Raw genomic sequence first — 13,808 nt, forward strand, 5'->3', positions numbered from 1 at the left:
GTTCTGTGCAGATTCTGGATATTAGCCCTTTGTCAGATGAGTAGATTGCAAAAATTTTCTCCCATTCTGTAGGTTGCCTGTTCACTCTGTTGGTAGTTTCTTTTGCTGTGCAGAAGCTCTTTAGTTTAATTAGATTCCATTTGTCAATTTTGGCTTTTGTTGACATTGGTTTTGGTGTTTTAGATATGAAGTCCTTACCCATGCCTATGTCCTGAATGGTATTGCCTAGGTTTTCTTCTAGGGTTTTTATGGTTTTAGGTCTATCATTTAAGTCTTTAATCCATCTTGAATTAATTTTTGTCTAAGGAGTAAGGAAGGGATGCAGTTTCAGCTTTCTACATATGGCTAGCCAGTTTTCCCAGCACCATTTATTAAATAGGGAATCCTTTCCCCATTTCTTGTTTCTCTCAGGTTTGTCAAAGATCAGATGGTTGTAGATGTGTGATATTATTTCTGAGGGCTCTATTCTGTTCCACTGGTCTATATGTCTGTTTTGTTACCAGTACCATGCTGTTTTGGTTACTGTAGTGTTGTAGTATAGTTTGAAGTCAGGTAGCATGATGCCTCCAGCTGTGTTCTTTTTGCTTAGGATTGTCTTGGCAAATGGGGCTCTTTTTGATTCCATATGAACTTTAAAGTAGTTTTTTCCAATTCTGTCTGATTTTCTGAAGAAAGTCATTGGTAGCTTGATGGGGATGCCGTTGAATCTATAAATTACCTTGGGCAGTATGGCCATTTTCACGATATTGATTCTTCCTCTCCATGAGCATGGAATGTTATTTCATTTGTTTGTGTCCTCTTTTATTTCATTGAGCAGTGGTTTCAGTTCTCCTTGAAGAGGTCCTTCACATCCCTTGTAAGTTGGATTCCTAGGTATTTTATTCTCTTTGAAGCAATGGTGAATGGGAATTCACTCATGATTTGGCTCTCTGTTTGTCTGTTATTGGTGTATAAGAATGCTTATGATTTTTGCACATTGATTTTGTATCCTGAGACTTTGCTGAAGTTGCTTATCAGTTTAAGAGATTTTGGGCTGAGATGATGAGGTTTTCTAAATATACAATCATGTCATCTGCAAACAGGGACAATGTGACTCCCTGTTTTCCTAATTGAATACCCTTTATTTCTTTCTCCTGCCTGATTGCCCTGGCCAGAACTTCCAACACTACGTCGAATAGGAGTGGTGAGAGAGGGCATCCCTGTCTTGTGCCAGTTTTCAAAGGGAATGCTTCCAGTTTTTGCCCATTCAGTATGATATTGACTGTGGGTTTGTCTAAATAGCTCTTATTATTTTGAGATGCATCCCATCAATACTGAATTTATTGAGAGTTTTTATCATGAAGGGCTGTTGAATTTTGTTAAAGGCCTTTTCAGCATCTATTGAGATAATCATGTGGTTCTTGTCTTTGGTTCTGTTTATATGCTGGATTACATTTAGTGATTTACATACGTTGAACCAGCCTTGCATCCCACGGATGAAGCTCTTGTTGGATAAGCTTTTTCTGTGCTGCTGGATTCGTTTGTCAGTATTTTATTGAGGACTTTTGCATCGATGTTCATCAGGGATATTGGTCAAAATTCTCTTTTTTTGTTGTGTCTCTTTTTTTCTTCCAGGCTTTGGTATCAGGATGATATTGGCCTCATAAAATGAGTTAGGGAAGATTCCCTCTTTTTCTATTGATTGGAATAGTTTCAGAAGGAATGGTACCAGTTCCTCCTTGTACCTCTGGTAGAATTGGGCTGTGAATCTATCTGGTCCTGGACTTTTTTTGGTTTGTAGACTAATTACTGCCTCAATTGCAGAGCCTGTTGTTCGCCTAATCAGGGATTCAACTTCTTCCTGGTTTAGTCTTGGGAGGGTGCATGTGTCCAGGAATTTATCCATTTTTTTTTTAGATTTTTCTAGTTTATTTGCATAGAGGTATTTATAGTATTCTCTGATGGTAGTTTGTATTTCTGTGGGATTCGTGGTGATATCTCCATTATCATTTTGTTGTTGTATCTATTTGATTCTTCTCTCTTTTCTTCTTTATTAGTCTTGCTAGCAGTCTATCAATTTTGTTGATCTTTTCAAAAAAACAGCTCCTGGATTCACTGATTTTTTTGAAGGGTTTTTTGTGTCTCTATCTCCTTCAGTTCTGCTCTGATCTTAGTTATTTCTTGTCTTCTGCTAGCTTTTGAATATGTTTGCTTTTGCTTCTCTAGTTCTTTTAATTGTGATGCTAGGGTGTCAATTTTAGATCTTTCCTACTTTCTCTTGCGGGCATTTAGTGCTATAAATTTCCCTCTACACACTGTTTTAAATGTGTCTCAGTGATTCTGGTACATTGTGTCTTTGTTCTTATTGGTTTCAAAGAACATCTTTATTTCTGCCTTCATTTCGTTATGTACCCAGTAGTCATACAGGAGCAGGTTGTTCAGCTTCCATGTCGTTGAGCGGTTTTGAGTGAGTTTCTTAATCCTGAGTTCTAGATTGATTGCACTGTGGTCTGAGAGACAGTTTGTTATAATTTCTGTTCTTTTATGTTTGCTGAGGAGTGCTTTACTTCCAATTATGTGGTCAATTTTGGAATAATTGTGATGTTGTGCTGAGAAGAATGTATATTCTGTTGATTTGGGATGGAGAGTTCTGTAGATGTGTATTAGGTCTGCTTGGTGCAGAGCTGAGTTCAATTCCTGGATATCCTTATTAAGTTTCTGTCTCATTGATCTGTCTAATGTGACAGTGGGGTGGTAAAGTCTCCCATTATTATTGTGTAGGAGTCTAAGTCTCTTTGTACATCTCCTAGAACTTGCATTATGAATCTGGGTGCTCCTGTATTGGGTGCATATATATTTAGGATAGTTAGCTCTTCTTGTAGAATTGATCCCTTTACCATTACGTACTGGCCTTCTTTGTCTCTTTTGATCTTTGTTGGTTTAAAGTCTGTTTTATCAGAGACTAGGATTGCAACCCCTGCCTTTTTTTGTTTTCCATTTGCTTGGTAGATCTTCCTCCATCCCTTTATTTTGAGCCTATGTGTGTCTCTGCATGTGAGATGGGTCTCCTAAATACAGCATACTGACGGGTCTTCACTCTTAATCCATTTTGCCAGTCTGTGTCTTTTAATTGAGGCAATCAGCACATTTACATTTAATGTTAATATAGTTTTGTGTGAATTTGATCCTGTCATTATGATGTTAGCTGGTTATTTTGCTCATTAGTTGATGGAGTTTCTTCCTAGCATCGATGGTCTTTACATTTTGGCATGTTTTTGCAGTGGCTGGTATGGATTGTTCCTTTCCATGTTTAGTGCTTCCTTCAGGAGCTCTTGTAGGTCAGGCCTGGTGGTGACAAAATCTCTCAGCATTTGCTTGTGTGTAAAGGATTTTATTTCTCCTTCACTGATGAAGCTTAGTTTGGCTGGATATGAAATTCTGGGTTGAAAATTCTTTTGTTTAAGTATGTTGGATATTGGCCCCCACTCTCTTCGGGCTTGTAGAGTTTCTGCCAAGAGATCCGCTGTTAGTCTGATGGGCTTCCCTTTGTGGGTAACCCGACGTTTCTCTCTGGCTTCCCTTAACATTTTTTCCTTCATTTCAACTTTGGTAAATCTGACAATTATGTGTCTTGGAGTTGTTCTTCTCGAGGAGTATCTTTGTGGCATTCTCTGTATTTCCTGAATTTGAATGTTGCCCTGCCTAGCTAGGTTGGGGAAGTTCTCCTGGGTAATGTCCTGCAGAGTGCATTCCAACTCAGTTCCATTCTCCTCATCACTTTCAAGTACACCAATCAGACATAGATTTGGTCTTTTCACATAGTCCCATATTTCTTGGAGGATTTATTCATTTCTTTTTACTCTTTTTTCTCCAAACTTGTCTTCTCACTTCATTTCATTCATTTGATCTTCAGTCACTGATACCCTTTCTTCCAGTTGATTGAATCAGTTACTGAAACTTGTGCATTCATCACATAGTTCTTGTGCCATGGTTTTAAGCTTCATCAGGTCATTTAAAGGCTTTTCTACAATGGTTATTCTAGTTAGCCATTCGTCTAACCTTTTTTCAAGGTTTTTAGCTTCTTTGTGATGGGTTTGAACTTCCTCCTTTAGCTCAGAGAAGGTTGATCATATGAAGCCTTCTTCTTTCAACTCATCAAAGACATTCTCCATCCAGCTTTGTTCTGTTGCTGATGAGGAGCTGCATTCCTTTGGAGGGGGGAGGAGCTCTGATTTTTAGAATTTTCAACTTTTCTGTTCTGTTTTTTTCCCATCTTTGTGGTTTTATCTACCTTTGGTCTTTGATGATGGTGACGTACAGATGGGGTTTTGGTGTGGATGTCCTTTCTGTTTGTTAGTTTTCCTTCTACCAGTCAGGACCCTCAGCTGCAGGTCTGTTGGAGTTTGTTGGAGGTCCACTCCAGACCCTATTTGCCTGGGTATCAGCAGCGGAGGCTGCAGAATAGCAAATATTGCTGAACAGCAAATGTTGCTGCCTGATGGTTCCTCTGGAAGCTTCGTCTCAGAGTGGTACCTGGCCTTGTGAGGTGTCAGTCTGCCCCTACTAGGGGATGTCCCCCAGTTAGGCTCCTTGGGGGTCAGGGACCCACTTGAGGAGGCAGTCTGTCCGTTCTCAGATCTCAAACTCCGTGCTGGGAGAACCACTACTCTCTTCAAACCCATCAGACAGGGACATTTAAATCTGCAGAGGTTTCTGCTGCCTTTTGTTCTGCTATGCCCTGCCCCCAGAGGTGGAGTCTACAGAGGCAGTCAGGCCTCCTTGAGCTGTGGGGGCCCCATCTAGTTTGAGCTTCCTGGCTGCTTTGTTTACCTACTGAAGCCTCAGCAATGGCAGGTGCCCCCCTCTGGCTTAGCTGCCACCTTGCAGTTTGATCTCAGACTGCTGTGCTAGCAGTGAGCGAGGCTCCGTGGGCATGGGCCCTTTGATCCAGGTGCAGGATATAATCTCCTGGTGTGCTGTTTGCTAAAACCCTTGGAGAAGTGTAATATTAGGGTGGGAGTTACCCGATTTTCCCGGTGCTGTCTGTTAAGGCTTCCCTTGGCTAGGAAAGGGAATTCCCTGACCCCTTGCACTTCCAGAGTGATGTGATGCTTCACCCTGCTTCAGCTCTTACTCAGTGGGCTGCACCTACTGTCCTGCACTCACTGTCTGACACACCCCAGTGAGATGAACCTGGTACCCTCGTCGGAAATGCAGAAATCACCTGTCTTCTGTATCACTCACGCTGGGAGCTGTAGACTGGAGCTGTTCCTGCTTGGCCATCTTGGAACCAATCTATTCTGTCTTTTCCCTAAGTAATATTTGAGATTTTATAAATTTGAAATACATAATGCCAGGTATCATTGCAAATACTTTCTCTGGTTTAAGGGTTGACTTTCACTTTTTAAAATGTCTTTTGAATAGGCTTAATATTTCCTAATGTAGTTGAACATATAAATATTTTCCCTCTTTTGATCTGCACTTTGATTTGTGATATTTCGATTTTTAAAGGCATTCTTGACTCACTAAGGACAAATGGATATTTCTCTCTTTTATATTCTAAATTTTTGCTTTTTTATGTATAGATTAATTTCAGCAAAAGTAAACCTGGAATTAATTTTTGTGAAGTGTGTCATGTAAACAAATATTTAATTGTCCATATAAAAAATTTCCAGTGTTGGCTGGGCACGGTGACTTACGTCTGTAATCCCAGCACTTCGGAAGGCCAAGGCGGGTGGATCACAAGGTCAGGAGATTGAGACCATCCTGGCTAACACAGTGAAACCCCGCCTCTACTAAAAATGCAAAAAATTAGCTGGGCGTGGTGGTGGGCACCTGTAATCCCAGCTACTTGGGTGGCTGAGGCAGGAGAATGGTGTGAACCCGGGAGGCAGAGCTTGCAGTGAGCTGAGACCATGCTACTGCACTCCAGCCTAGGTGACAGAGCAAGACTCCGTCTAATAAAAACAAAAACAAAAAAAACAAAACAAAACAAAAAAAAACAACTTCAGTGTTATTTCTGTTATTTAATAAACCAGCATTTCTCCACAAATCTCAGTGTCACCTTTTCAGATATTAAAGTTCTGTATATGCTTTGTTCTTTTTCTGGTCCCTCTTTTTTCCATATGCTATTTTTCCTTCTGTCTCTTAGCCTCTTAATTTCTATGTTTTTTTTCCAATTACAGATTTTTTTAAAAAATGTTTTTTACAAAAGATGTTAGAATCAAGGTAATCTATTGTATTGTTACAGTGAGATGAGAAAGATGTGCAGATGACTCTTCTTAGACACAGGTGGAAGAGCACAGGTTTAGAACAGAACTTTCTGAGGTTCAAATTTGTCTTTCCTTGGGCAAGACACTCAGACTCTTATATCCTCTGTAGGGTTGCCGTGAGGATTAAACTACATAATTTCCTGGGGTTATATGCAGTTATGGAGCATGGTAGATGAGCTTATTTAATGACAGCTTTATAGTTATTTCATCTTGAAATTTTTCCTTCTGCATAGTTGCATGTATTAATTTTTGAGATCCACGTAAGTACAGATCTATGGTTATATATATATATATATGGTTTTCAAGGGGAAATTATATTATTATTGTTTGTTATTTTCCTTCACTGGAATTGAAGTACAGATAGTTTGCCCTACAGTTTTACTTTGTTGGTTAATCTTTTTTTTCATTTCCACTGAGGCTGTAGTCCCTTAGGGATTTTCATGTGGTGATCAGATTCAGCTGCACAATTATGTGCAGGTTCATGTCCCAAAACCAGTATTTCAGACTACTGTTAATCCCTCAAACTCTTATTTTCTGGTAGTACAATTATTTTTCCTTCCAGAGCTCCTTTTAATATGCAATTGGTTTAACATTCTAAGTTCATTTTGAGAAAAATTTTGGCTCTTGGTGATTATGTTTTCTTGACAGTTGAATGATAAGATGTGTTAATTTTTTTTTTTTTTTGTAATTTTTTCAGCATTTGGTTTTGTTTCGTTTGGTTGCTTTTTTTAATGGGATACCTTTTCAGGCTAATTCTTTGGTATGCTGGATACAGAAAAGGTCTTATAGTCCTTTGGTAGCATCTCCCTTATCATTTTACTCACTGTTTTGTGTATTTGAGATGGTATTCTTCTCTATGCCACCTATTAAAAATCATTTTTATTACTAATTATACATTTTAAATCTCACATTCTTTTAATATTCCTTATCTACTAATGCCAAATTTATATTTTCCTCTTCAAAACTCCGTGTGTCTGTATGAATCATCTAGTAATTAACCATGTATATCTTTATGTTATCTATTGTTTTCCTAAGGTATACTTTTTTTTTTTTGGCCGTTATAACTGTTCTCTGAAGACAGTTAATCTGAATTATAACTATTGAGAACTCCTAAATGCTAATGTGAGGCTTTATAAGTTATAGTCTGGTAAGATGTAATATATTATGTTTGAATTACAGTTTAATTTCTTTGTATGGATATGTTCATCTCAAGTTCCTTTCAATTTATTTTTCTTTCACTCTTTATTGCCTTCACTTTCACCTTCCTCTTACTTTCACCTTCTTTCCCTTCATATTACTCTCAAAGGTATTAACTAATATCAAATATATTAAACTCAACAGAATACAGAAAATGGCTTTATTCTTTACTACAAACATGTTATCACTTATTTTTTCCATAATAAAACTTTTACAAATTTTCACGTTTCTAGCCACTCAGTTATTTATAATAGTATCATTTAATAATATTATTATTTAATCATGATCTCTTTTTTTGAAACTTGTGACTCAATTTTACATGTACAGTAGTCCAATTCCACTTAAAATTTCAGTTTTACATGCAATTTGAAGTGTTTGCTCTTCTTTTTTTAGCTTTACTTTGACTTGCAGCTCAGGAACTTATAGAAATGAGGGTGTGAGTTCTTCTTTAAGTCTTCCCTAAATTCCTCTCTGTTTTTCTTCCTGTCCTCTAGGTTTTATGTAGGGTTAAAAAAAAAAGTTAGAAAAAAAACCCCAGTGTCTAAATGAGTTTTATTGTTGTTATCTGTTATAACCATCTACTATCAGAGCTGACCTTCAAATATTGGTTCTCTCATGGAAAACCTGAGACTTTTAAGGTTCCTGCCTTGAGTGATACATTCTCTGATAAATGTTTTGCTATGTCTTCTTTATCCTATCCCTTTCTTAGTGCGATAGAAGGTCCATGGATTTTTATTGCTACGGTCCTCTTACCACAGCAGACAACCCACTTGGCCTAAGTAGCTTGAAGATGATTTGAACTCATCCAGCTTTCCCTGAGAATTCATTGCTTACCCTGCCATTCAGGAAGTGTACCTGATCTGACCACGAATCCTTCTTTCTTTATCATGTAGATTCTCGTTACCTCAACCAATCTTTGGTCTTTAGACTTTTCTAGGATAGAAGCAGTCTATCCTAGACTGAAGCCTCTTGATTTCGGTCTCTTGATTTATGTACTCCCCTAAGCCCCTGGGGATACATGTTCATTTAAGAACATGGTAATGGTATTCTACCATTGTTGGTCATATAATTCATTGTTTAATTCATTCAGAAAATGTGTACTGAATGCTTAAGCCATGTCAGTTCTTGTTTTCAGCACTGGAAATGTAAGCGGGGATGTCAGGTTTAGCAAACACAAATATAGATGCCCAACCAAATGTGAATTTCAGATAAGCATAAACAAGTTATTGGTAGAAGTGTGCAATATTTGGGACATTTTTGTGTTAAAATTACTCGTTTTCATCAAAAATTAAAGCTTATGTGGGTGTTCTATATTTTATCTGACAATCTTAAATATAGAAATGGATAACATAAGCAACCCTGTCTTCATGGAGTTACATTCTAATGAAAAAAAAATGAATAAAAAACTTTGAAAGCATTATGTCATGTAGTGATAATGTCTGTAGAAAAAATAAAATAGAATGAGAGGGATAGAGAGTTCCAGCAGATTAATGTTGCGGTTTTTATATGGATTAACCATGCCCTGGTACCAGAGAGACTAGTAAGCGGAGACTGGAAGAAAATAAAGGAAATAAATAGTTGGTCTAGGCATAAGAACAAGCAAGTACAAAGGAACTCGATGGAAGCAGGTGTGGTATGCACATGTGGTGACAAATAGGGAAGAGCAAGGCAAAGAAAAGGTGGGAGAAAAGAGATTCAAAGAGGTATGTGGTAGGGGAAGTTCTGAGTCAGGGAGAGCCTGCAAGATTAATCAAGGCATTTAGCCATAGGAAGGACTTGGATTTCACTCTTAGTGAGGTAGGAAGGCTTTGCAGAGTTTTCATGATAGATCTGGCACACTCATGTTTTCTTTTTAAATGATTTCTTTTAGTTGCTGAAAAAAATATAGATTGGAGGGGTCAATTGCAAAGACAGGATATAAAAGTAGAAGCCTCTTACAATAATCTTGGGAAGAGTCGATGGAAGCTTAGACCTTGAAAGTTGTGTTTACAGATGGGAAGAAGTAAGTGAATTCTGATTGAATTTTGTAGGAAAAAATGCTTAAATTTTTTTAATAGATTGGATATATAATATAAGAAAAAGAGAAAAGTCAAGGATGACTCTGATAACATTTATTAGAGAAACTAAAAGAAAGAAGTTGATATTTCTTGTGACAGGAGAAGAGTGTGAGAGGTGAGTAGGAGTGTATGGAAATAAGTTCAGTTTTGGACATATTAAACTTTTGCAGTGTTAGAAATCTAATTTCAGAGACAAAATCTACAGTTAGATTTACTGTTCATGGAAGAGTTCTGGGTCAAAGATAACCATTTGAGAATTTTCAATGTGTAAATGTTATTTAACATAAGAAGATCAGATGAGAGATGTGCCCTTCTTCTTGAAAGCATTACCAACTACTATGATTAATTGTCAGTATCTTTGTTTGTTTTAAGAAATCCCTTCACTTCATCTGTTGGAGTGACTACTCTACTCCCAAATCATAAGGAGGGGAAAGAAAGTTCTCTGCTTTCCCCCCAACACTAATCCTCAGTTGAGAACTCATGACTTATTGAGAACCCTTAAAAGCCATGTAAAGAGTAGCTTTCATTCAGTGATTGTAAGCAGCTTCTCTCATTGGTAGTGCACTTGATTCTTATTTATTTCCCTTTTTTTTATTCCTTCTCTTAAAAAAAAAATCAGGCGATTGATTCAGTGTCACATGCTTATCTCCAGGTGCTGATAGTTCAATGTGTCATGCCAATTAGATAGAATCTACAATCACACTTTCTATGCCTTTCTTTTGTGGATAGTATTCAGTCGATAAATTAGTTAATACAATTTGATGAACACTTCCTGCATTGGTCAGATGGTACTAAATACCTTGCCATAAATTAAATAGCATCAGGTCATTTTAGGATATGCAGTCCCTACAAAGTTGAGAGCTCCTGCATTAGTACATCCTAGAAGTAACTGTCATTTTAAAATGTTTCATTAAATTTACTTGTCAGTGAGGTTAAGAAAAAAACACATGATTTTAATATACTAAATTCACAGTGTGACTTTTTGATTTGGCTTTAGCAATGGCAATCTCTTCAATTTGAACAACTTCTATCAGCCCTAGTCATATCTACTTTTTTTAAAAAAATGTATTTTTTCTTTAAAATTCCAGGGTACCATGTGCAGGATGTGCAGGTTTGTTACATAGGTAAACGTGTGACATGGTGGTTTACTGCATCTATCAACCCATCACCTAAGTATTAAGCACAGCATGCATTAGCTATTATTTTTCTTGATGCTCTGTGTCCCCCAGCTCACCCTACAACAGGCCCCAGTGTATGTTGTTCCCCTTCCTGTGTCCATGTGTTCTTATTGTTTAGCTCCCACCTGTAAGTGAGAGCATGGGGTGTTTGGTTTTCTGTTCCTGTGTTAGTTTGCTGGGGATAATGGCTTTCAGCTCCATTCATGTTCCTTTAAAGGACATGATATCGTTCCTTTTTATGGCTGCTTAGTATGCCATGGTGTATATGTAGCACATTTTTTTTAATTCAGTCTGTCATTGATGGGTTGATTCCATGTTTTTACTATTGTGAACAGTGCTGCAGGGAAGATACACACGCATGTATCAAAACCACAATGATATACCATCTCACATCAGTCAGAATGGCGATTATTAAAAAGCCAAGAAACAGCAGATACTGGTGAGGCTGGGAAATATAGGAACACTTTTACACTGTTGGTGGGAATGTAAATTAGTTCAACCATTATGGAAAACAGTGTGGCAATTCCTCAAAGATCTAGAACCAGAAATACCATTTGACCCAGCAATCCCATTACTGGGTAAATACCCAAATGAATATACATCATACATCTACTTTAATACACCCCCAATTGCCTTATTAACAGTTTGGTTTAAGAAAACTCCTCCACATGCTGCTGGCATTTTTTTAAAGTAAATAAAGTAAAATCATTTATTTACATGAATTGGCCAATTAGTTTTCTAGGTGGCAAAATATTACATAGAAACCAGCTATTAATCTTACCAAAGACTAACTATATGTTAGTCTAGTATTAACCCCACCAAAGACTACACGTTACTGAACAAGTCACTTAATTTTTCTGAATCTTAGTTACCTCACTTTTGGCGCACAAGTATTAGAATGCATATGCTCTAAAGTTCTTTCCTGTTTTAAAATGTTATGATTCTATGATAAAAATTTTCAATCCACCAGGACCTTTAAATTCTGATTATTGAAATTCTTCATCTCTATTACAGGCCTAGAATATTTTCTTGATTTCATATTACTGAATCAGTTTTTTTGTGAAGCAAAAACACCCTTCTTATATAAAATAAATTTCAGTGATAGTATAGTTAACATTCAGGACCTATACCTCTATAATATTTACAAACAAATGTAGACTATTAGAGTAGAATAAGATCAGTAAGTATATGGGGTGTACATGCTATCATTTTAGAATAAGGCTACTAAAGAACAGACACCTGGTTAGGTGTATAAAGTGTAGAACAGTGAGAATGTTAAAACTAATATCAGTATTAAAGAATGATATTAGTTTCCCAAATGATGTTAGATGATTAGAGACTGAAATCTTCACTATCCAAGCTACATTATCATTAAAATCACAAATACATCCAAAGCAAATGAAATCGATAGCATCTTATGATATCAAAAAAGTTTGGGTAATTAAAAAAACCTATTGCTCATGCTATTAAAATATACAAATAACTTAAACAAAAAGCGAATGTGACTCACAAACCGATTAGCCTAGAGGTTGAGATGGAACAGTTTTTTTTTTTTTTTTTGAGAAAATAAAAATCTTAATTTGCATGCTTTTTTTTAAAAAGGAATGAGCCAATTTTATTTTGTTTCTTTTGGAGTCCAATGTGATCAACCAATCAACTTCATGTGAAATAATGAGAGGAGGCACATAAAGTGTTTAGCATGGTGCCTGGCACATGGTAATGCTTAAATAACACAGTTTTTATTACTGTGGGCTAGGGAAACTATGGCTACTATGGGTTATAGATGAAGACAGTAATCATTGCACACTGACCTCTCCCACAGACCTTTAAAGCCTAATCTATCTGTCTATCTGTCTGTCTATCTCTATCCCTTTGGAACAGATTCTTAATGTTCAAGATGAAGAGATGAAAAATAAAATTAAATAAACACATTCTCATTTCTTTAATCCCGTGGGAATTACCTCATGTATGCTATTTCCTAAAGGGGAAAGAAATAAATCATTTGAGTGAGCTAAAGATAGCCCTAAGAGTACAGTGGCATCCTTTCTATTTTAAATGCAGAGAAAATGACAAAACAATAAATTTCAGAGCTCAGTCTCCTGTCTTTGCTGACAGGTACACTCGCTTTCCTTCCTTATTAGCTAACCCACATAAGAATAAATACTCTGAACTGGGCTATGATGTAAAGTGAAAATAACATTTTGTTTTCTAAATATTTTTATTCTTTTTCTTAAATATTTCAGATTTGGTTTAAATATCATTGACTTGTATATAACTTTAGGGAATAATATTAGAAGCATAGAACAATATTTAAATTGGAAAGAGGAGAATGTTACTAGAATTTACCTTTTTAAAAAATGAAAAGAGGTCAACTCCCAGTAGGCCAGTTTTCTTTACTCTTATTGTGTATCATTCTTTAAAGTCATGAAGAGCCAGGATTTCCTATTATAATACTCCTTCCTAAAGACTGTGAGAGAATCAAGATACATGCTTAGCCACTTTTAATGATTAATCTAAATTTAAAACTTTCTGCTTTTCTATACCACAATTCCATTTATTATACTACTGTATATTACCTTTATATCACTTTTTTAAACATCTATGAGATTGTAAGTTCCTTGAATGCAGGAACTCTGCCTTGGCATTCTTACCACAATAAATGATGCTAAATAAATACTTTCTGAATTAATGAAATAGGTTTCTGAAGGCATTGCTGTCTGTGACACTCTGACATTGTTATAGGGAAGAAAGCTAAAGTAGAAGTGAGTCTGAATATATTTATAGGATTTTTCATCTTCTGAATATTGTTATTTTTTTCTCATTCTGAGGAAACAGGAAGACAAAATAATGCTGTTACAGTCACAGTTCAGATAGTAATTATGTCCTCACTCAAAAGATACCATAAAACAAAGATAACCAATAATGTACCTTGGCTAAACCTATTTTTATGTATAAAATTACTGAATTTTGTCTCTCTTAGTCGTATAGCCTTACAGGTAGTTGAATGAGTGTATTTATGATGGGATTCCCTGCCCCATTCTAACCCATAAACATATGTTATTCTAACAGATTCTTAGAAGGATATAGGACAACAAAAGAGAAGTTACAGCCTTTCTATTAACAAT

Source organism: Macaca thibetana, chromosome 14 (genome assembly GCF_024542745.1).
Source record: "Macaca thibetana thibetana isolate TM-01 chromosome 14, ASM2454274v1, whole genome shotgun sequence".
NCBI lineage: Eukaryota > Metazoa > Chordata > Mammalia > Primates > Cercopithecidae > Macaca > Macaca thibetana.